This window comes from Pleurodeles waltl, chromosome 7 (genome assembly GCF_031143425.1).
Source record: "Pleurodeles waltl isolate 20211129_DDA chromosome 7, aPleWal1.hap1.20221129, whole genome shotgun sequence".
In the NCBI taxonomy this organism is placed as follows: Eukaryota; Metazoa; Chordata; class Amphibia; order Caudata; family Salamandridae; genus Pleurodeles; species Pleurodeles waltl.
Window position 1 is genome coordinate 1,358,470,720 of NC_090446.1, and position 21,255 is coordinate 1,358,491,974.

The 21,255-nt window shown below is 44.2% G+C and overlaps 1 protein-coding gene across 6 annotated transcripts in view; it reads left to right on the plus strand.

Moving 5' to 3' along the window:
- Positions 1–21,255, plus strand: part of LOC138246308 (leukocyte immunoglobulin-like receptor subfamily B member 4A) — a 489,529-nt gene that overhangs the window by 217,868 nt on the left and 250,406 nt on the right. The window lies entirely within an intron of this gene.

Consider the following 21,255-nt stretch of genomic DNA (forward strand, 5'->3'; position numbering starts at 1 on the left):
GCAGAAACTTCGTGGAAATGTAAAGCCTTCCACATATTGCTGTCGTTCCCAGAAGGAATATTGTGGCCTTTGAGAATCAACAGTGACATCCACAGATCTTAAATGGCCACTAGGAAGCTACACAAGGGGCATCAGAGGGTGTAAGAGAAGGGTGTTGTCACCCACCCATGGACGGGCCGGAAGGAGCTATGACATGGAGAAGTGAGGATGGGGGAAGGGGCAAAGCGGGGGCAGAGGGAATACTTACCCGCTGTGGTTGGTATTAATGCGGGTCGACCAATTCTTTTTTGTACATCTGCAAGTCAAGTTATAGTGCTTCTCAGTCTGTAGCTACGGAGTATTTGCGCAGTCCTCGTGCGTCTTCCCCTCTGAGCTCCCCACTGCCTCCACCCAGCCCCATTTAAGCATCACTGCACATTAGTAGGCTATATCTGGCTTTCCACCCGGGCTTTCCAATGCACGCTATCAGCAATGCTAGATCTATGAATTGGTTAGCAGCTTTATCTGTTTTTGGGCACCTGTGCAATACCAACAGAGCACCTTCCACTGTGCATGCACCATGCAACCAGTTTCCTCTCTCAGCACATCAGACACTGCCTCCAATAAGGTTAAGGCTGCTGAGCAGCTCCAGAACATCTGCATCATGTCAGCACCTACTTGTTGGCATCTCAGACAACCAGAGGAAGATCCAAACATTTGGGACAGAACTGCGGGGTGAGATGAGACCTATGTACTATATTATGCTGGATGTACTGGAACTTGATGTTCCGCAACAACTTCGGGAGCTATGTAGGTACTGTTTTCCACTCTATCCTGGTCAACTTGCAACCTATGTCTCTCTCCCACTCCGTACGGACTACATTTAATGGGGTGTTTGTGTGGTGTATGCCAGTGTACGAACAAACCATGTGACACTCTATGGCCTCCACTCATTACGTATAGTGTATGTATGAGAGGGTGATGATATGGCTCAGTGTCAGTAATGCCCCAGAGCCTTTCCAGGTTGACTAGCAAGCGTCCGTGTGCCAAGAAATGACCTGCTGGAAGCTCATGTTCCTCCTGTAAGTGATCATAAGGTAAGAGTGCACCCTCCTGAAACAAAGCGCCTAGTGTACTCACGCCTGCCTCCACAGAGAGATGTCTACCTAGAGACCTAAGTAATTGTCATAATCTCAGTCATACCAAACCCAGGATTTTTCTTATATCAACCAATGCCCCTCCTGAATGTAAAGACCAACATTTTTATTGAAATACTAACATCTACACTTCCCAGGAACCTAACTTCAATTATATACCCTAACCAGAACGTCTTCATGCCAGGGACAGGCACAAGGCACTGTATTAGAAGGGTTTAAAAGGCAAATCATGGATACATGAACCTAAAGGCACTAGTGTTGCTAAATTTTGGAAAAAAACTTTGATCCTTTTAGCTGGGCCTTCCTCCAACAAGTTCAGCATAAAATGAACTTTGGCCCACAATGTTTTTTTTACATAGCTATACTGTAAAAATGCCTGCAGGCAAGGGAACGAGTAAATTATTGCCTGTCTGACCTATTCCCTATAAGAAGGGGCACAAAACAAGGCTGTTCACTCCCCCTCATCCTGTTTGCCTTAGCAATAAAACCCCTCTCAAACTGGATTTATTATGATCCTCAGGTACAGGGCTTCCAACAAATTGACAGATCCAAAGCTCACATGTTCCTGTCCACAGATTATATACTTCTTTTCTTGCAAGTACCACAAAACATGGGGCCAAGACATGTAACCAATAAAGACATATGGAAAATCCTCCATCCTAAGTGTGAACTGGGATAAGTAAATCAAAATACCAAAAAAGGGTAAAGAAGCTGCAGTGAGTTGACTGGATAAACTATGCACCCAAGCAGGCAGCTTTATTTACTGATGTCCATATTACTTGTCACACAGAACAATACTAGTGAGTTAACATGACTCCCATCCTCTAAACCTTACAAAAAGGCCCTTGAGCATGGAATAATCTACCTATCTCCATCCTAGGCTGAGTAGCAGTATACAAAATCATCACAATTCCAAGTCTCCTAGAAAGACATGCACATTTCTATGTGGAGAGGCAAGCAACTACACATTGAATTTGATAAGTGCATTCCATCGGACTATGAAATAAATGAGGGGCTTCTTTGGAGATAGAGATGAGAAAATGAGTGGGATCCTATATGCTTAACCAGTTTACAAAACAATCCTATTGTCAACCATGACAGCATTAAACTTCTGGAAAGGGGTTCTCCAATGGACTCAAATGAATGTTAAACGTATTCAGAAACACCACTATAGAACAGACGATGGTTAAGGAACACATCCTGCATACAGTTTTCAAAGTATAGGACCATATAGGGATTTCCAGTCTGTGAGATGCATTGGGAAGGGGCGACTTTAAAGGTTTTGACACTTTATATAATGATGTCACACTACACAATCACAATTTTACAAATATTTATACCAGGAACATGCGCTAGGACCGTGTTGGTGATGAAACCCTCCCAGACTTCAATCCATTTGAGGCAAGGTGGCAATGAGATACTTAAATCAAGATACCATCTTGAAAATACACAGACAATGAGTGAATAATGCCTGACATCTTCTCTGTGACATAAGGACCAAATGGGAAAATTACATAAGCCCACTAGATGAAGCAGATTGGAGGGAAGAGTTGATGACCTCTCCTGACCAGATTATTTCTCCCTAATTGCTACTAGTGGTCAGAATTATTATATGGTGAGTCTGTTAACCATCCCACAGCCCTCCTTACCCTGTTTTTTACTCGAAGGCTGTTGGATGGTGAGACATAGTGGACAGGACGCACTTTAGCATCATCCAAGTTTAACATCAAACTTCCAGTTGGCCCAACTCCGGCACAGCAGGGGGCTGGGCAAGGTCAAGACATTTTGTCTATGGTTCCAAAAGAAGGAATGTCTATCTAGCCCTTATCACTGACTTCACAGGAACTTCAAGTACTTTTCAGTAGGTGTAAAGCTTAATTTAAGCAAGTATATAAGGCTTGTACAAAGTGACACACGGTGTTGTTTTTGGCGCTCCAACATTATGCTTGTACCACTATACAAATGTCTAGAATTCAGCCATATCTTGACATCTTCTATATATACAGTGATCAGGAGTGAGAAGGTTGTTCCAGAGAAAGGTTCAACTAGTTACCAGGTAGGGATGCCTTCCTGTTATCTTCAAAACTGGAGAAGAGGTAAAACTTTTTGATCGCTCGACTTAAGGGCATGTGTTAGAGCACAAAATGCAATTTGTTTTGAGAAATGAAAAGCAAGGCCAATTGTGGCATGACGTTCTAACTCTACTCTTGCTGACATAGAGAGTGAAGAAACTTAAAGAAAAGGGGTAGGAGCTTGAGTTGTGGGTATTTGTGTAGAAGGAGCCAGTGGAGCTCTTTCAGGTGTGGTATGATTGAGCTAGCCAAAACAAACCAACATTTACTGATGATATATATAGACTAAGGCTCTATATTATGAAGTTCTTGTTGAGAAAACACAATGGGGGTTATTCTAACTTTGGAGGAGGTGTTAATCCGTCCCAAAAGTGACGGAAAAGTGACGGATTTACCACCAGCCGTATTACGAGTCCATTATATCCTATGGAACTCGTAATACGGCTGGTGGTATATCCGTCACTTTACCGTCACTTTTGGGACGGATTAACACTCCTCCAAAGTTAGAATAACCCCCATAGTCCTACTAAATCTTCTAGGAACCATATAATGCACAGTGAAGTGCTCTTCCTGAAGATAACGACTGAAATACTGTCAGTCTTCAGCAAGACAGCTGGCCATCATCCAGTGGGCCATTTCAGTCATGCAGGCATTTAACTTGATTCTAGTACTGGGTCTCTTGACCGTGAGGAGGAGAGACTGAGTTGTGGGTTGTCAATTTATGGGAGGATTTTGGTGTTGTGAGCGGGGATGATGCTGGCTAGACTCTTTGTTGAAGCCTACATATAGGTACTTTGTTGCACAGAATCTCACAAATTACTGTAGGGGGCACGGTTTTGGTGCGGGTCACCCAGTATGTCAAAACATGGATCTAAAAGGTTTGCATTGTGAATATCCTTGTTTGTCTGTCTTGTAAGGAATGGTATTTTGCTTAGCCAAATTTAATACTGTACAGCTTTTGAATTTTATGACTGTATGCCTGATGGTTGCCTTGTGGAAAGTCTTACACTCAAAACTGTGGTTTAGCTTATTAAATGTGAAAAGTATATGTTGAAGCCAGTAAACCTTTAGCACTTGACTGTTATCACACATGCTATAGACAGGTATTCTGCTACATGTAATCCCACAGATTACTGTAGTAGACAACGGTTTTCACATTGGCTACCCACTCTGACAAACCCTGGTAATTTTTACTGTGATGATTCTTGTTAGACCCTCTCGAGAAGGGTTGTTTATTGTTTTGCAAGTTCTCAGTTTATGTGCACTTGAATAGGTCTTTGTTTGGCACACTATAAACCCAATGTTAAAGGGTAAAGGCTTCAAGGGCTCATTGCAAAAGGCCATGCCAGATTTCATTGGTTTGATTTGGTTATTGTGAAACGCTTTGACAAAGCCAGTAGGCCTGACCTACTTGTCATAAAAAGCATGCGCTAAAGGCAATAGGCATTTAAAGAGAGATGGTTATTACACTGTACTGAAGACCGTAGGCAAGTGTTCTATTCCATGGAATTTCACAATTACCATAGTACACAAGGGTTTTGATGTTGCTGATATAGCCAATCAAACTGGAGGGGAATTGAAGATATGGACTACAATAATCATGCTTGTTGGGCTCTCATGGGGGAGATAGTAATTTGTTTAGCCAACTATAATTTGTACTATTATGCCTATGTGTGGTGATTGTCATGTGGAAAGCTTACACTCAGTACAATGGGACTGACTTGGTTATAGTGACAAGCCAGTGGCGAAGGTTATATGCCTGAGCGTTTATTGAAAAACGTTATAATAAAGGCAGCAGGCCTGACATATTGATTGTCAAAAGCTGTCAAAGTCAATAGGCATTCAAGGGTGATTGCTATTACTCTAAATTAAAGCCTACAATTTTTTTTTATTATGTAGAATCTCATAGATTACCTTAGTAGGCAAGGGGTTTGGTGTTGGTTACCCCTCTTACAAACCATAGTAGAGAAGATTTCCACTGTGAAAATCCTTTGAAAATCCTTGTTAAGCCTGGTTAGGAGAGATAGTATTTTGGTTTGTCAACTGTAATATTGTATAAGTTTGGCTGATGTTTGCCTTGTGGGAAGGCATATGTTCTGTATTGTAGGCCTGAGTTGGTTATGGTGTCAAGCCTAATAATAACAGCTATAGGCTTGATTGGTGTGTGGGAAAATGTTATGTCCAGCACCATAGGTCTGGCTTGTCTATTATGAAAAATTACTAAAAGACAGTAGGCCTGGCTTATTTATTGTAAAACCAAATATGGTAAAGACAACTTAGAGAGTATTATTACCACCTCATATTACAAGTTGTACAAAAGTATTTGTTTACATGTAATCTTGTACTTTACCATAGAAAGTAAGGTTTTTGGTATTAGTCATTCACTGTGACAAACTCTGATAGTATAATTTCACTATGATGATTCTTGAGAAGGGTTGTATATTGTTTTGCCAGCTGCAATTATGTGCCTATTTGTACATTTATAAATGCATGTCTGATGGTTATCAGTTTTTCCTCACTTCTGTAGACATGGGTTTTATAGTTTCAAGACATTAGTAAAGGCTAGAGTAAACATTATGCCAGATTCCTTAAGTGTGATCTGTTTATAATAAGCAAATAGCTCTTGCTTAAGGTGTAAAGCATGTGTTAAAGGCAATAGTCATTTGTTAGAAATGGGGTATCTGGTTGGCTGTGGTGTGTACCCTGTCCAAGTAGGGACCTTCAATCTAGACTACAACTATCATTTTAGGACATCCTCATTCCTCACTCCTCATCCCTACTTCTCATTCCTGCTTCTCCTTCATCATCCCTACTTCTCATCCATTATCCCTACTTCTCATCCATCACACCTCATCCTTACTTCTCGTCCATCATCCCTACTTCTCATCTATCCTACATCATCCCTACTTCTCATCCATCACCCCTACTTCTCATCCATCATCCCTACTTCTCATCCATCGTACATCATCCCTACTTCTCATCCATCAAACATCATCCCTACTTCTCATCCATCATCCCTACTTCTCATCCATCATACATCATCCCTACTTCTCACTCCTTATCCCTGCTTCTCACCCCTACTATTCATCCATATTCCCTACTTCTCATCCAGCATACATCATTCTTACTTCTCATCCATCATCCCTACTTCTCACCCTTACTTCTCATCCATCATATATCATCCCTACTTCTCATCCATCATCTCTACTTCTCATTCCTCATCCATACTTCTTTTCCATCATCACTACTTCTCTTGCATCATTCCTACTTCTCATCCCTGCTTCTCATTCCTACTTCTCATTCCTACTTCTCATCCATCTTCCATCATTCCTACTGATCATGCCTCAGCCATCATCCCTACTCCTCATCCATCATCCCTACTCCTCATTCAGTTTCCGGACAAGCAGCCTCGGTTGATTACTGCGGTGAAATGGCAATGAAGAAAGCGGTGCCCAGAGACGTGCTGTGTTGGTCTACAATGGGTGAAGCGTCGATTCTGCAGCCGCGGTGCAGGCAGTGCGTCAGTTCTGCAGTGGCAGTGCAGAAGTGCATCAGATCTGTACAGCGATGCGTTGATTCCCAGCAGCGAAGCAGGCGCTGCATTGGATCCTTCCAGGGATTCTTCGATTTACAGCGGGAGTCAATGTGTGGATTTTCTCCTTAGGATCACCAGAACTCACTTCCAGTGGCCCAGGGACTGGATTTGACAACATTTGGCAAGTCAGGGCTCTCAGCAAGAGAGACAATGTGCTGGCAGGTGAAGTATTTGATGGCCCTGAGACTTCTTAACAAGAGAAACCTCCTCTCACCCCCTTGGTAGATTGGCACAAGCAGGCAGGCTTAATTCTAAAGCAATGTGTAAAGTATTTCTAACAACACACAGAGTAATACAGTGAAAACACTACAGAATGGACACCACACCAGTTTTTAAAAATAGGTAATGTTTATCTAAATCACACAAGAACAAAACAACAAAAATCCGACATACACAAGTTAAAATCTGAAATAGAAAAAAAATAAGAGTCTTACTCCATAGAAAACAATGGAAACATTGATTTTGCACAAAGTACCTGGTTAGCGTAAAAAATAAAGCCTCACGGGCAAGTATACATTGGAAAAGGCAGTGATGAGTCGAATCCTTCCTCGCAATGGAGGCCTTGCATCGTTTCTTCTTCGGTCGGGTCGGCGATGTGTTGTTTTTCTCCCTTGCAAGAGAGTATTGCATCGATTTCCGGACGAGGCACCTTTGATCCACGCAGTTGGGTTGACTTTGACACCCAGAGACGATGCGTGGAAAATCTGGTCACACTATGTTAGAAAACTGCACTGCCTGGGGTTTCTGTCGTTATCAGCAGCCGCAAGCAGGTTTTGTGCATTGTTTCTCCAGCCACGATGCAGGTGGAGTGTCGATTTCAGCCGCAAAGCCGGCGGTGCGTCGTTGCAGATGGTGCATAAAAAATGTCCCTGCATGGTGTTCTGTGCATGTATTTCAAGCTCTTGTTCAGCCAACTTCACTTTTCAAGGGCCCAGGGACTGGATAGAGCACCATTTGGCAGGGCAGGAGTCTCAGCAGAGAGTCCAGGTGCTGGCAGAGGAAGTCTTAAATAGCCCTGAGACTTCAAAACAGGAGGCAAGCTCAGTTCAAGCTCTTGGAGAGTCTTCACAAGCAGAAATATACCACAAGGTCCAGTATTTGTCTCCTTTCATAGGCAGAAGCAGCAACTGCAGGATAGTCCAACAAAGCACAGTCACAGGCTGGGCAGCACTTCCCCTCAGCTCTTTAGCTCTTCTCCTTGGCAGAGGTTCCTCTTGGTTGCAGAAGTGATCTTGAAGAAATCTAAAGTATGGGGTTTTGGGGCCACTACTTTTACTCCTTTCTGCATTTGAAGTAGGCAAACTTCAAAGGAAAGTGTCTGTTGTTTACAGGATCTTGCCTTGCCCAGGCCAGGCCCCAGACACACACCAGGTGGGTGGAGACTGCATTGTGAGAGGGCAGGCACAGTCCATTCAGGTGTAAGTGACCACTCCTCCCTCCACTCTAGCACTCTAGCACAGATGACTCATCGGAATATGCAGACTACACCCCAGCTTCCTTTGTCTCACTGTTGAGAGGGGATTCACAAACAGCCCAACTGTCAAACTGACCCAGACAGGGAATCCACAAACTGGCAGAGCCACAGAATGGTTAAAGCAAGAAAATGCCCACTTTTTAAAAGTGGCATTTTCAAACTAACAATCTAAAAAACAACTTTACTAAAAGATGTATTTTTAAATTGTGAGTTCAGAGTCACCAAACTCCATATTTCTATCTCCTTTCAAAGGGAATCTGCACTTTGAAGTTATTTAAAGGCAGCCCCCATGTGAACCAAAGAGAGATAGGCCTTGCAACAGTGAAAACCGAATTTATCAGTAGTTCACTGTTAGGACATGTAAAACACATCAGTACATGTCCCACTTTTAACGTACACTGCACCCTGCCTGTGGGGCTACCTAGGGCCTACCTTAGGGGTGCCTTACATGTATAAAAAGGGAAGGTTTAGGGCCGGCATGCGGGTACATTTGCCAAGTTGAATTGGCAGGTTAAAACTGCACACACAGACACTGCAGTGGCAAGTCTGAGACAGGGCTACTTCTGTTGACTGCACAACCAGTGCTGCAGGCCCACTAGTAGCATTTGAGTTACAGGTCCTGGGCACCTCTAGTGCATTTTACTAGGGACTTACTAGTAAATCAAATATGCCAAACAGAGATAAACCAATCACCAATACAATTTACACAGAGAGCATATGCACTTTTGAACTGGTTAGCAGTGGTAAAGTGCCCAGAGTCCTAAAGCCCACAAAAACAGGTTAGAAAAAATAGGAGGAAGGAGGAAAAAAGATTGGGGATGACCCTGCAAAAAGGGCCAAGTCCAACAATACCCTTATAAATACATAGAGTGCCTTTGGGTCAGCTCTGTTCTGCCATTGGTCTGTCTGAGTGTAATTTACACTCTGCTTCCATCCACGACAACAAACTGCATAGGGTAATTGTTCAGTTGGAATCAGTCATTTGCTCTCTTGCTTTGTGAAGGAGAACATTTTCTGATCAAATGTGTACATCCACCTGAAAATGAGTGCGCTTCAGCATCAGGACAGGTTAGCCAGTCCTTTAATTTAGATTTTTCTCCTTTTATAGTTCCCCTTTAATTTATTTGCTTTATCTCTTTTTTAGATTGAGCGGAAGCGTTCATACTCCTGTATACTCAAGTATACTTCTAGGGGCTTGTAGCTATTTCATTTGTTAGTTTGTCAATCCAAAAATCTTGCTTGCTAGTGGTCAGTCATACCTCTTTGTCCCTTCTCCTTCTGTGTGGGAGCAGGGACCAACTACAGTATAATTACGCTTTGTCTTGTTTATCTGGTCTGCAGTGGTCTTTTTTTTTTACTTCTTTCCATGCTTCTGTCTAAGAAAGCTGCCCTTTTCGTTTGCAGAGCATTCTTGCTTTGAGTTTAGCTTAGCTGTAAAAAAGGTTATAAATCAGGCTATCTTGGTCACGTTTTGTCCCTTCCACCTCCTCCCATGTCGCTGACATTTTACTTTAATTGGTATTAATTATTTTGTTCACAAGTCCCATTGTTACTTTTTTGTTAAGATCAGCTCGGGCACCGAGTCACGGCCACCGTGCTTCATCTATAATCATGGCTGCCACTTCAGGAGGCCGTTGGACTTTCTTTTGTTCTGCCCGGCCCTCTCTCCAGGCAATTACAAAATATGCCTGCGGTGGGTGATAGGGGGCATTCCTTCTTTGCCCCTTATTTCGTTTTGCTGCCCTTATTCATTTTTGACGCCCTTCTTGTAATCACAGTGCTTCTTTACAGGAGGCCTGCCTTAAGGCCAAGAGTACACTCGAAACGGCAGACAGCTCCACCATCCTGCCTCCGTGACCCTGTCCTCGCTGTTGTGAAGAGTTCGAGGCCCTCCACCACCCACAGGCACCCACCTGCGCCTCATCCCTGGTGCCTAGTAGTAGGCGTATCTTGCATTCACTGTGTATTTACTGTATTTTTGTATTCTGTTTCGGAATCTGTTGCTTTGATCTCTGTTCCCGTACTTTTGCATTTTTCTGTGCCCATTTGCTCTGTTTTCTGCCTCTTGCCGGTTCCCTGCTTCCCTGCCGCTGTGTCCCCTGTGACCCCGCCCCCTTCGCACCTCCATTTGCCACTCCCTTCCACCTCCCAGCTGCTCCTCCCTCCCACCTCCCCTTCTTAATGGTGCCCGCTGTGCAGTGTCGAGTGTGACCCCCTGACCTGCCTTAAGGCCAGGAGTACACTCGACATGGCAGACAGCTCCACCATCCTGCCTCCGTGACCCTAACCCTGCCCTTGCTGTTGTGAAGAGTTCGTGGCCCTCCACCACCCACAGGCACCCGCCTGCGCCTCATCCCCGGTGCCTAGTGGTAGGCGTATCTTGCATTCACTGTGTATTTACTGTATTTTGTATTCTGTTTAGTATTCTGTTGCTTTGATCTCTGTTCCCGTACGTTTGCATTTTTCTGTGCCCATTTGCTCCACTTTCTGCCCGTTTTTCGAGCTCTTGCCGGTTCTCCGCTTCCCTGCTGCTGCGTTCTCTGTGGCCTTGCCCCCCCGCACCTCCTTTCGCCACTCCCACCCACCTCTCGCCTCCCAGCTGCTCCTCCCTCCCACCTTCCCTTCCTAATGGCGCCCGCTGAGCGGTGCTGAGTGTGACCCCCTGACCTGCCTTAAGGCCAGGAGTACACTTGACACGGTATTCAGCTCCACCATCCTCCCTCCGTGACCCTGCCCTTGCTGTTGTGAAGAGCTTGAGGCTCTCCACCACCCACAGGCACCCGCCTGCGCCTCATCCCTGGTGCCTAGTGGTAGGCGTAACCTGCATTCACTGTGTATATACTGTATTTTGTATTCTGTTTCTTATTCTTTTGCTTTGATCTCTATTCCCGTACTTTTGCATTTTTCTGTGCCCATTTGCTCCGCTTTCTGCCCGTTTTTCCGGCTCTTGCCAGTTCTCCGCTTCCCTGCCACTGCGTCCCAACCCACTCACGCCCCCATTTGCCACACCATCCCTCCCGCCTCCCTGCTGCTCCTTCCTCCCACCTCCCCTGCTTAATGGTGGCTGCTGGGCAGCCATGTCGCTGGCGTGCCAGAGGCATGCCAGAAGCAAGCCCGTCGTCGCCCGTCCGCGCCTGGACCGTGCCCGTCCCCCTGGTCCACGCACTGCATGCCTCCCAAAGTGCCTCTACTCCCCCACAGAGCTCCTTGCTCTCAACCGTGGCCGACACACAGCCTGCACCCAAGCTGACCCCAGACACACCCACGGCCCTTTCACATGTCACTCCTGCCACTTCTCCTGCACTCACACCAACAAGCACCACAACAACACCAAACACCTCAATCACCTCAGCTGCTACACTCAACCTCACACAATGGCTCGACATATGCGCTAACTCCCTCGCACCTCCTCAACACCCGCTCCGTCCACAAGCACGCCATCAAGCTCTGGGACCTACTCACCACAACCACTACTGATATCGCCTTCGTCACTGAAACATGGATGAACCCCTCATCGGAACCCGACATTGCCATAGGCATCCCAGAGGGCTACAAAATCACCCGTAGAGACCGTATCAACAAACCAGGAGGAGACATCGCCATAATACACAGAGATTCCATCAGGATTTCCACCAACACCAACAACACCCTGGAAGCCGCAAAGCACCTACTTTCAGATACACATCAACGCCAACACCACCCTGAGAGGTACCCTCGTCTACAGACCGCCAGAACCCCGCCCTCCATTCTGCGACACCATCACCGACGCCATCAGCTCCCACGCCCTCGCCTCAACGGACTACTTACTCCTCGGCGACCTGAACTTCCACCTAGAAAACACTAACGACTGCAACTCCACTGCCCTGCTGGACAACCACGCAAACCTTGGCCTCAAGCAACTGGTCTCCTCTCCCACCCACTCAGCCGGTCACACGCTTGATGCCATTTTCTCCTCCAGCAACCACATCGCCTTCACTCACACCACTGAACTCCATTGGACTGACCCCCACAGAGCCCACTTCTCCTTCCTGAAGCCCACCACCAACAACATCCTATCCCTTACCGCAAATGAAACAAGATCTCCAAGGAACAACTGATCTCCAAACACGCCCAAGCTCTACCACCCATTTCAAACGACCCCAACGCTGCTACACTCAACCTCACACAATGGCTCGACATATGCGCTAACTCCCTCACCCCTCTCAAAAAAAGCAACAACACCCGCACCAACAAAACAGCTCCCTGACTCACCACAGAACTTCAGACTTCCAAACGCGAATGCCGGAAAATTGAGAAAACCTGGCGACAAGAACCATCAGCAAGCAACTTCTCCGCCCTCAAATCAGCCATGCTCAAACACCACCAGCTCATCTGGACCACCAAACGTTCCTTCTACAAAGAATGCATAGAAAACAACACGCACAACAGCAAGGAACTTTTTACCATCATCAAAGAACTCACCAAACCCAAATCCTGCACCATCGGCCCTCCACACTCTCAAGATCTCTACGACTCCCTCTCTAGCTACTTCCACCGCAAGATCACAGTCATATACGAAAGCTTCATATCATCGCCACCCACCACCGACGCAGCACCTTGCCACACCATCTTGCTGAACACCTGGATCCCCACCACTGACGAAGAAACCAGCAAAACCATGAGCTCCATCCACTCGGGCTCCCCAACAGACCCCTGCCCTCACAACGTCTTCAACAAGGCTAGCCAAATCATCGCTCCCCATCTCTGGGCCGTCATCAACAGTTTCCTCGAGACCACAACCTTCCCAGATATTTGGAAACACGCCGAAGTCAACGCCCTGCTCACAAAACCCAAAGCCGACCCCGAAGACCTCACAAACTACCGACCTATCTCTCTACTCTCCTTCCCCGCGAAGGTCATAGAAGATAGTAAACAAACAACTGTCCCACTTCCTGGAGGACAACAACATACTCGATGTCTCCCAGTCTGGATTCTACAAAAACCACAGCACCGAGACCACCCTCATCGCCTGCACAGGCCACATCAGGACCAGACTGGACAAGGGTGAAACCGTTGCCCTCATCCTTCTAGACCTCTCCGCAGCATTCAACACCGTATGCCACCAAACCCTTCGTACAGCCTTTTTAATGCCAGAATTCGCCCCAAAGCCCTGGACTGGCTCACTTCCTTCCTTCCGAAAGAACCCAAAGAGTTTGCCTCCCCCCATTCCGGTCCAAAGCCACCAAAACCATCTGTGGGGTCCCCCAAGGATCCTCACTCAGCCCCGCCCTCTTCAAAATCTACATGGCTCTGCTCACCAGCATCATCTGTCCCCACGGCCTCAACATCATTTCATACACCAACGATACCCAGCTCATCCTCTCCCTCACGAGAAACCCATCTACCGCCAAGAACAACCTACACGCTTGACTCCTCGCCATTGCTAGCTGGATGACACCAAACCACCTCAAATTGAACTCAGGAAAAACAGAGATCATCATTTTTGGACCCAACAAGACAGCATGGAACGACTCTTGGTGGCCTACCACCCTAGGACCACCCACGACTTCCACCACCCACGCACGCAACCTCGGCATCATACTTGACTCGTCTCTCTCCATGACTAAGCAAATCAATGCCATATCATCCTTGTGCTTCAACACCCTACGCATGCTACGCAAGACCTTCAAATGGATTCCAATAGAAACCAGAAGAACGGTCACCCACGCCCTCATCAGCAGCAGAATTGACTACGGCAACGCCCTCTACGCAGGAACCACAGCCAAGCTTCAGAGAAAACTCCAGCGCAGCACGTCTCATCCTCAACCTCCCTCGCCACACGCACTTTTGGAACTAAAATAGCCCAAACAAATACAAGCAACTGGCGAAATTACAAAAACCCCTGGAATGAGAATATTAGAAGCGTACATGACAACAGGGGAGCCTCTTTTCTAGGGGCGGGTAATTGTTCTAACCAGTCGTAGGGTTTATGGACAGCAAGGCTTTCCTATTACTTTCCCATCTACTGTCAGTAATTATAAACTAGCTTCCCAATTTATCCTCTTAGAGCTTCACTTTCCATAGTTCAAGTTTATTATGTTACGGAACTCTGATAGAGATCCACATAAGAATAAACACATAGATACACAAATGAGAAGAAATATAAGAAATAACAATTGAATTAAACTTTGATAAACAGAAATAAATTAATACAAAAAACATTTAAAATAATTAAAAACTCTAGCACAAATCATTTCATTAGGCGGAATAAATAAGGCTTGAGATAAATTAGAAACAGATCTAAGTGAAAGAGATAGACAAATGGAGCACAACCACTTACGACTATAGGGCAATAAGGTCGAACAATTTAAGACAACATGCTTCAAATCTTGAATGCTGTTATAGCATAGATTACAAATGGCGAAGAGCCAAACCATTTTGCTTGTAATGTGTTCAGGGGGAGCTGCCCCTGTCGCAGCAGGAGCCAGAATCTTCTCGCCCCATGAGGCAAGTTCCAGATAAGGTATGGCTGTGTGACCCCTGGCCTTAAAGAGTATATATATATGGAAACCCTGTCCATGTATACAGGCCTGACTATCCTGGCTGAAACTCACTGCCCAAGTTGCTTTCCTGAGAGCGTCTCTTACTGAAGTTGGTTAGAGTCTGCAGCAAAGCAAAAGCATTTGGATATTTTCAGCACAGTCAGGGTCCGGGAGGTAATCTCACTTTTGGGAAGCTCCCGCCCATTTAGGAGTTTCTAGGAGAGTTGGCGTGTGCGTTTTTTGGTCAACAGCTGTTTGCCGGTATTGCAGCACCCCTGGCGATTGAGGTGATCGGAAGTTTCTTTGATCCTGAGTCCAAACAACCAGCAGTACCTTAAAACGTGAGCATTGTTATGACCCCAAGAGTGTGGATCTAGCACAGAGCACAGCCAGAAGAAAATCGGTCTATACGCAAAACCTACTGGTGTGTTAAACGCATTATTGTTTTTCCAGCACTAGTTGTGGCATCCAAATGATTTGGGGTTTCTGACCAAAAGAGTCAGTTTTACAGAGGTATAGCATGTTTTGTGACTTTTGTTTTCCTTCTTAGTACCGCTGCAGTCTAGAGGTTTTACAGTGTTGGCAATATGCTACTTCCGGGCATCATTAAGCAGTGTCTAGTGGGAAACAAGTGTCATGTTGCTGCATTAAAACTCTGTTATGCTTTAAACGCTCCATGATTTACTCTGTCTGTTTTGTGATCTTTTAAAAGAAAGTGTATGTTTGGCTTTTTAAGTGTAGCATATGTTTTTTGACATTATTACTGTGTTTTTGCGCATTGCAGCTCCAAGTACTAGGGAATGTAAGTCTGAGAGAGTACGCATATTCTTTACCTTTTTGATTATTATTTTTCTCAAGTGTCAGGGTCATGAACCGGCTGTTTCTACTTCATTGCAGTATTTTATGTGGTAGACATGTATCTATGATCTTCTGTGGTGACACTTCCCGTGAAGTAATGGTGTTCAGTGAGTGTGTGGTGTCAGTCCGTTATTTGGTGAATTAAGACCATTGCTTCTGAAACTGTTTAATTTTAGTACAGGATTGCCAACTCTGTTATTGCTCAGTTTCATTGTTCTTTCTGTCTGGTACCCAGAGAAGGGACTATACATGGGATAATGTACCCCCTGCTGTGCATTATAAGGATAGTGCACGTGTCTGAGGAGTTCCTTTACCCTATAGAGCACAGAGGCTAAAGGCAGCATTCCCTTATAATAATAATATAACCCAAAGGTGACTTGTAATCAATCTCCTTATTATGTACTGTAGGGGGGACTTTATTCTGTATAATACATGGACATACCATCACCTTTCCCATAAACCACCTAAATTCTTGGTGTGATGCTCTTTCAAATGAGAGATCGTATGTTTGCAAATATGAGGAATTAATATAGAGTTTCTAGTGTAAAATAAAACACACCAAAAAGCAGTTAGATTTTAATAAAAGTCTGATTTTTTTTAAAAGAAGTGCTGTAGTGAACCATACAGAAACATGCAGATCAGATTCTGTCTTTAGAACTTATTACCTAAGGCTCGCAAAAGATTAACATTGCCATAAAAATCACCTTTCTGGGTATCACTGACTAACAAAAGGAGGAAAAGCCTCATTTTTTTGTTTATTTAAACTGCAGCTTTAATTTGAGATTGTTCCACATAACTTGAGACAGTTTGGAGTTGTGTCCTTTAAAGATCTGTATCTTTCCAAATTGCAGCAGACAAAAAATGCTGATGTGCCCTATGAAATGAGGAACACTTTGAACCACTCGTTTTGGTCCGGAGGTCATTGTAGTGTTTTTAAAGGGGTAGCTTTTTAAAATATGGTAACAGTCTTGCTGTGGCGCTACTTAGCTAGATTTCTAGCATGTGCCAAAGAAAGTTAGCTCATGCTTGTTGATGCTTTCCTCAGAGGTGCAGCTGTTTGGGCCTGAACTTGTAAAACTACAGAAGAGCAATTACGGTTTGCTCAACGAATGAATGAACCCACTGAGATGGAATTACACTTTTTTCCATTTGTTTTTAGGTAGCAATACCGGATATATCTACAATTTTACAAAAAGTTGAAAGACAATTCAACCAATGGCAGGGAAAACACTGTGCTACATCTATTTTCAGTTTTATTCTCAGACTTCAGTATTGACTCATTTTTATTTCCAATGTCCTTTATTAATATTGGATTTTGATAAAGAAGGGCTTTTTATTTACCGAGGGGTCACTGAAGGTTGAGGAACGGTATTTTATAAAATGCTTGGCTGATGGCTGTATGGGAATGTGTCTGGTTAAAGCAAAAGACCACGTAGGCCTAGATAGATTATCTGTTGTCGAAAATGGGCATTGGCAAGACACAGGGAGGCTTCGCCAAAACAGACTCGTGAACGGTCATAAAAAGGCAAATTCAAATGTATACATTCATCTTATATCCTCTCATTAGGTATCCGTCCGGTATGACTATACCTACAACTGTCCGGCTTTCTGGATGACAGTTATGGTTTATATGTCACAGTGTTACAAGGCAGGCTACTGGTCTGAAGACAGCTACATTGTGCAATACATTTGTTAATTTTGTCTTATTTTTCCAAAACTAACATTTTTTGGTCTGCATATGTTCATGAATGCTTTGTCTCTTCTACTTTTACAGGAGACGGTTATGGCATAGGGCCACATTTCATACACATTCTGTCGGTGCAGGTTTGCTTTGACATTTGCACTGTCCGCATGTAAAAAAAAAAAAAAAAAAACACACAGTTTAGCGTTTGTTTCACTCCCGACCTGGTAAGACTACACTGCGTTATGGAAGTGTAACATCTGACCTGTTGTTTGTGCACTGTTAATTTCTGAATGGATAATGTGCTTGGGGAAAGGCACTTCCTCAATGTCGGCATGACCTCTGGTCTTCGGCAAAAGTGCACCATGGTAAGGATTCGGGGCAACGCGTGCACATCCAATTGTACGGTTGGCTCTAGCTTGGAAGGGCTTTTGCTCTCTTTGATAGCAGTAATGTTTAAGTGAAAAGCCCTATGTGCAACTGGGATGCCCAGTTGTTCGTCCCATGTTCCCAGTGTCAATAGTCAGAAACTGTGCCTCATTGAGAAGGCCCAAAGCAGCCACAAAAAAAGTGTATTTCATTGTTTGTGTTCCCGTCTGGAACGGGCCTGGCCTGGCTTTTTAGACTGGATAATATATTTGTTTTGGAGCAGGACCAAGTTTGAGTTGCATATGACTGATGTCTGTCCATAGGACAGAGAGAAAAAAACATATACTGGAATGAGGCTGAAGTAATTACCAGTGCCCGAGATTAATTGAAACATTCCACCCATCACTTTTTTGTATTTTAAAAGTGATTGTAATATGCTACAAATAACACATGTCTCACAATGACTGAAACCTTAACCCTTCTTCAAGCTTCATTGTTTACTTATATCAGTGTTGTCTTTGTTGACATTTGGTATTGTTCAAGCAAAACAACCAATATTTTTCTTTTCAAAATAGTAAGTGCTCTGTGAGAAGGAAACATAATTGTGTTTCACTATTGACAGCCTCAGTTGTCGCAGACAGCATTGTAGAGTGGGCTTTGAGCCAGTGCCTTGTTTGTTTTCGGGTGGTTTTCTTATCTTTCCAAGTTGCTTGCTCTTTCTTGTATGGCTCCTCCCTATTGTCTGCCCACTTCTGGAGCATTTCTTATTTACTTTTTGGCTGGCTGAGTTGTTTTGGCTGGCTGAGTTGTATCCTTTCACTTCTGACTGCACAGGAATATTTTTCATTGTTTTTTTCTTGTTGCTTTTGTCTCACTCGTTTGCTCTATTTCTTCTCTCAGTTGTTTTCATTTTCTCGTTCTCTCTTTCCTTTCTTTCTTTTATTTCTCTTTGAGATCCCTTCTCTTTCTTCCTTTTGTCTGTTGTGTTCCTTTCACTTCTATTTTTTGGCCCAATCTAGCTTCTCTCTTGAGGCCTAGTTATCAATGGAGCAACAGGTGCAGTGGCACCAGGGCCCAGACACCTATGGACCTCACTCAAATCTAATTACTGCTGTAATTTCCTACCAAAATTGCAGTCAACCATTTTCCTTTCCTACTCCACGGCCCATTACACAGTTACTACGCCACTTGTCCTCTCCATCTTTACTCTCGACTCCCTCCTTCCTTTCACCCTCCAATCCATCCCAAATCATGTTTTTGTTATGGTGTTTTGGGCATTATACTCTAATGCTGAAAGTTTATTTCTGATAAAGGTTCATATGATAATTGTAGATGTTTTAAGATAGAGGAAGACGGTAAAATGGAAGTGCTTTAGTTAAATGCTCGGTCACTGGAATTATATGTCAGGAAATGATGCAATTATGAGGCAGGATTGACCAATTTATGTCGCAAGAAAAGTCCAGTTATGAATTTACAATGACAATAGCTGTAACACAAGAAAATGTGAGACCTATTGAACTGCAAATGCTTGCTATTTTACTGTTTCTTAAAAGTTTACTACTGCTCTCCAGGCAAAGCAAACGTGTTGCTTGCTTGTTGCACATTTCATGTGCAGGGAGCCCCGTCCCATATAGTCATATCCTATAAACCAGGAGACCATTATGGAATTCTGTTGCCCGTAGTGTATCATTTGTTTCACCGTTCCAAGACAGCCAACATGTTGGTTCTAAATGTGGCATTGACTAACACTTGAACTTTAAAACAATAACAGACTGTTTGAAATACCTTTGCAAGATAAATACCGACTGCTATGTTTAGTTTTCTTTTATTGCAAACATATGCCTGCGGTTTAGATGGCAGCATGTGTTATTTTGCTACATGTTTTCTTTTTACTTATGTTGCATAAGTTTTTGAGTTTGTGTGTGTTTTATTGCAGTCTTGTCAGAGAGCAAGACTGAATCAGTGGTTAGATGAATGGATGCATGATTACAAAGAAGAGTAACGAAGTGCAAGAACGATGGCTTATTGAAACCCTCGGCCCATCAGTGCCACAAAAGGCACTTTCATTCATAAGCCAGACCTTTTGCATTCCCAATGCTTGTTGTTACTGTTAGAAAAGTGAAGTTGACATTGGCTGTTGTAATATAAAGTTAAGAAAGATGATGCATAATGCTGTCCTTCAGACCTGACATAATATCAAAAGCCAAGTGTGAATATGAGCCTGAGGGACAGCCCAGGGTCACATCTGAGTAAAAAAACGAAAAGGCTGGAGTAGCTGTTAAAGATGAACAGCTGGTTGCACAGGTCACTCGGGCATGTAACCAGCTGTTCATGAAGGAACATAAATCAGAATGTATGGACTAAAATTCATGAAGATCATTGACTTTATGACTTCTCTGTAACTGATTTTACTTGTGCTCCAAGTTTATGTTTTCGACAATGTATTGAGCCCCAGATTCTTGAGGATCTCACACATAACACCTTTGGTAGCAAAGTGTTTCTGGTTGTACAAAGCGCTGCATTGTTACCCAAGAATCACATGTTGCTGTTATCGTACCCACCTTTCTTCAACAATGCCACATACTTGAAGGACATGTGCAACAACCATTATCACTGCCCCCAGTGTATTCACATTTAAGAAGCCTGGTAGACAGCCTAAAGATGCTCGAATGTGAACAGCACAGACATCCAAAGGCCATTACAGAATGCAGGTGCGAGAGAGTGCGAAGCCTTATGTGTAAAGAAACATGTTAAAACAGGCCCTTCATTAAAAGCCCGAAAAAAGGTGAAGGCAACCAACACCCTGTGTAAATGTGAACCCTAGAGAGCCAGAGGCAGGTGGTTAGTAGTCAGAGAGGCACCCCACAGACACCCCTGAACGGGAACATGGTATGATTCACTGTGGCGGAATGCATGAAACGCGTTTATTTGTATGTGTCATTTGTGTCATTTGTGTCCCACGAACCTATCCTAAAGGTTTAACATTAACGTAGCTGGAAACGGTACTTTTAAGCGGTCTGGTATTTTAAAACTAAGCTCGTGTGTCTGGTATGTACAACGATAAAAGGTTACTGACAGTGGGTCAGATATAAAACAACTGTGAGTACAATCACAGAATGGAGACTGCAGGTAATTGCCAGGTATGTTAACATAGCGTCCAAGGCTGGTTGTGACCCTGGGTGGAGAGAGGTAAAGATACCAGTGGGGCCGGGAGGGGAAGAGGAGGAGAGTTGGAGTGAATCCGCTGCTGTCCTTTTGTAAACCATGGTGAACGCGTCTTATTTTATTGCGGCTACAGAACCCTTCCTAAAACTGTCCCTTCGGATCACCTCCGGCAGCGTGACCGTGAGAGGATGAAACCTGACCTTGACGTGCACGGGGTCACGTACAGATGTGACATTTGTTCTGTACGGAGGTGCATACTCCCTCCCTGCACAAGATCCTCCTGGAACCGAGGCCGCCTTCCACTTCACTGATGTAAACACGAGGCACGAGGGGCGCTATCACTGCCTGTATTATACAAAAGGAACCCCCCCCGCATTATATCAC